At 45.2% G+C, this 3,687-nt stretch overlaps 1 pseudogene; it reads left to right on the top strand.

The window, feature by feature from the left end:
- Positions 1-590: 590 nt before the first annotated feature.
- Positions 591-2,901, top strand: LOC138492317 (inhibitor of nuclear factor kappa-B kinase subunit alpha pseudogene; annotated as a pseudogene).
- Positions 2,902-3,687: the final 786 nt, after the last annotated feature.

The following is a 3,687-nucleotide window of genomic DNA, read 5'->3' as shown; positions in this document are numbered from 1 at the left end:
CACCAAAATGCTAGGCAATTCTTCTCTGAAAAAGAGTACCAACAGCAGCCCAGACACGTGTTTCGGTGTAGTCGGGTAACAGTGAGAAAGGGGTCCACGTCTGGATTCCCCTGGTAACTTAGGGTGAGACCCAAAATTACTTCATATGCAAAACAAAGGGGGGTATGGGAGTCCCTCTACCAGCACAAACACATCCCATTGGCACTTCTTGCATGGATGGCCCCTGGGAGAGTCTCAACCAAGTCTTTTATCACTGTCCCTTTCACCCAGGAGAAATTATACAGTTTTTGACAGATCCTAGACAGTAGGGAGACAGTATCAGTATATGCTAACTTGGGGTTTAGGCACATCAGGGCTAGGAAAGAGCTGCTTTATAGATGAGAGAGAGAGCGAGAGAGAGAGAGAGAGAGAGAGAGAGAGAGAGAGAGAGAGAGAGAGAGAGAGAGAGAGAGAGAGAGAGAGAGAGACCGCCAATGACCACTGTAAACTATTTAAATACAACCTTCTCAAGCATCTCTAAAACATTTACTTGTTCAGCCATTTAGCAACTTTTAACATCCTCTATGATACAGATGAGGGACTGTAGTGTGACAGGCACCGTGGCGGAAGCGATCGTGGAATGCTATGGAGAAGCCGCCCCTGCAGCAGAGTGTCCCGTGCGGGCCGTGGGAACTTCATGAGCGTCTTGGCAGTGGGGGCTTCGGAAATGTGAGCCTCTACCGGCATCAGGATTCCGGAGAGAAGATGGCAGTAAAATCGTGTCGACTGGAACTTAGTGCAAAGAACAAGGACCGATGGTGTCATGAGATCCAGATAATGAGAAAATTGAATCATCCCAACCTGGTGAAAGCGTGCAAAGTGCCTGATGAGATGAACATCCTGGTGAATGATGTCCCTCTTTTGGCCATGGAATACTGCTCTGGTGGTGACCTCCGCAAGTTGTTGAACAAACCTGAAAATTGCTGCGGTCTAAAGGAAAGCCAGGTGCTTTGTTTGCTCAGTGATGTAGGTTCTGGCATCCAGGACTTGCATGAAAACCGCATCATTCATCGTGATCTGAAACCGGAGAACATAGTCCTCCAGGAGTGCAGTGGCAAGATTGTTCATAAAATAATAGACCTGGGCTACGCCAAAGACCTGGACCAGGGCAGCCTGTGCACCTCCTTTGTGGGAACGTTGCAGTATTTGGCTCCTGAATTGTTTGAAAGCAAGTCCTACACGGTCACTGTGGATTACTGGAGCTTTGGCACTATGCTGTTTGAATGTATAGCTGGCTTCCGTCCCTTCCTTCACAATCTACAGCCATTTGCATGGCACGAAAAGATAAAGAAGAAGGATCCCAAGCATATATATGCTTGTGAGGAGATGGCAGGTGATGTCCGGTTCAGCTCACACCTGCCGCACCCAAACAGCCTTTGTAGTATAATTGTAGAACCGCTGGAGAACTTGCTTCAGCTAATGCTGAACTGGGACCCACAGCAGAGAGGGGGAGGCATGGATTCCCAGACCAAACGACCAATCTGCTTTTTGCTTATGGACCATATCCTGAACTTCAAGATAGTGCACATCTTGAATATGACCTCTGCCAAGATTTTGTCCTTCCCTCTGAAGCCTGATGAGAGCCTACACAGTCTCCAGTGTCGGATTCAGCATGAGACTGGCATCAATGCCTGCAACCAGGAGCTGCTGTTGGAGATGGGGATTTCTCTAGACCCTCGTAAACCAGCCTCTCAGTGTGTCATTGATGGTGTGAGGGGCTGGGACAGCTATATGGTATATTTGGTCGATAAGAGCAAGACCGCATATGAAGGTCCTTTTGCTTCAAGAAGTCTATCATAGTGTGTGAATTACATTGTTCAGGACAGCAAAATCCAGTTACCTATTGCTCAGCTGCGGAAAGTTTGGGCCGAAGCAGTACACTATGTGTCTGGACTTAAGGATGATTACAGCCGACTCTTCCAGGGGCAGAGAGCAGCAATGCTTAGTCTCCTCCGATATAATGCCAACTTGACCAAAATGAAAAACACCATGGTGTCCGCCTCACAGCAGCTCCGAGCAAAGCTGGAATTCTTTCAGCAAAGTATCCTGATCGACTTGGATCGCTACAGTGACCAGATGGCCTACGGAATATCCTCAGAAAAGATGCTCAAAGCCTGGAAGGAAATGGAAGAAAAAGCAGTCCACTGTGCTGAGGCAGGAGAGATTGGCTACCTAGATGAACATATTATGGTGCTGCACACAGAAATTGTGGAACTTCAGCGAAGTCCCTACGCCAGACGCCAAGGCGATGTTATGGAGAACCTGGAACAAAGAGCCATGGAGTTGTACAAGCAACTGAAGCCGAGATTGCCAGAAAAAGGATACAGCGACAGTACAGAAATGGTGAAGATAATCGTACAGACTGTGCAGAGCCAGGACCGTGTTCTCAAGGAGCTGTTTGGCCATCTCAGCAAATTGTTGGGGTGTACGCAGAAGATAATTGACTTGCTCCCCAGGATTGAAATGGCTCTGAACAACATTAAGGAAGCTGACAGCGCTCTCATGCAGATGCAAGGCAAGAGGCAGCGAGAGATTTGGCACTTACTCAAAATTGCCTGTACACAAAGCTCAGCTCGATCCCTTGTAACCTCAAGCATTGAAGTACCGGTCACGCCTCAGATTCCAGCCTGGTCCCCACAAACTGCACCTGAAAGTATTCCACACCCCTTGTCTTCGATGACTGACACTAAAGAAGATGGGGAGACATGTACACGTGTGATAGCCGAAAACCAGGAGTATCTTAGCCGACTCAGCACTTTAATACAGGAAGCCCGACACGAGCAGAGTGACAGTATGATTATCTGGGACTGGAGCTGGCTGACCTAACCTTATTAATATATCTGCATGCTGAAACTGACCGAAATGGCACAGGCTAAGATGGTCAGAGGTAAATGGTTGGTCAGCACCTGTTTAAAGAACATGACGGTAGTACATTTAAACCATGGAACATATGTGGTTAAACAGGTGAAATATAATGTTTTTTATTTACAGGTTCCAAAGGATACAATTGTGTCAATTGGGGGGTTAACATTGTTTCATGTAACAAATGATGTTTGGGAAAGTCGAGTGGAAAATATCGATTTTTTTCAAAGGGATACTTTTCCAATAGATCCGGATATGGAATATTTATTGAATCACAAAGAAAGACATGTTATAAAAATGAATTTGAGAAAAAACAATATTACAATTAGTAATCTGGGGATAATAGAAGTGGAAAGATTTAATTGCGGAACCTGGGGGGAACGCTCAATAGTGGGTTTGGCTGTCCTGGTGCTAATCATGGGTGGATGGTTGATTGTGCTATCAGTAAAAATGAAAATGTTACTGATTTTACTAGCTACGTCAGGAAGAGAAATATATCAAAATACAGATGCATTTTAAAAGAAAAAAAAGAACAAGTTGTTTTTAGGAATTGGCTTGGATCGTAGCCAAGTTCTAAAAACAAAAGGAGGGTCTATGTAAGGATATTTGGCGTGTTACAGCACAGAGTACAGCACTACTGCACAGGTAGCAATTTTTTTTTGATGCAGCACCACCACATGGGTGTGGTGCATTGCTATATGTGTTGCCAGATTAACATGGACATATAAGTAAAGACAGGCTATTCAATCAAAAACGATTTTAACATATAAGATGCAAATCTATTTT

Source organism: Ambystoma mexicanum, chromosome 10 (assembly GCF_040938575.1).
Source record: "Ambystoma mexicanum isolate Mex_15411 chromosome 10, UKY_AmexF1_1, whole genome shotgun sequence".
In the NCBI taxonomy this organism is placed as follows: domain Eukaryota; kingdom Metazoa; phylum Chordata; class Amphibia; order Caudata; family Ambystomatidae; genus Ambystoma; species Ambystoma mexicanum.
The sequence above is the reverse complement of the archived record's forward strand: the minus strand, read 5'-3'. Positions and strand labels throughout refer to the sequence as shown.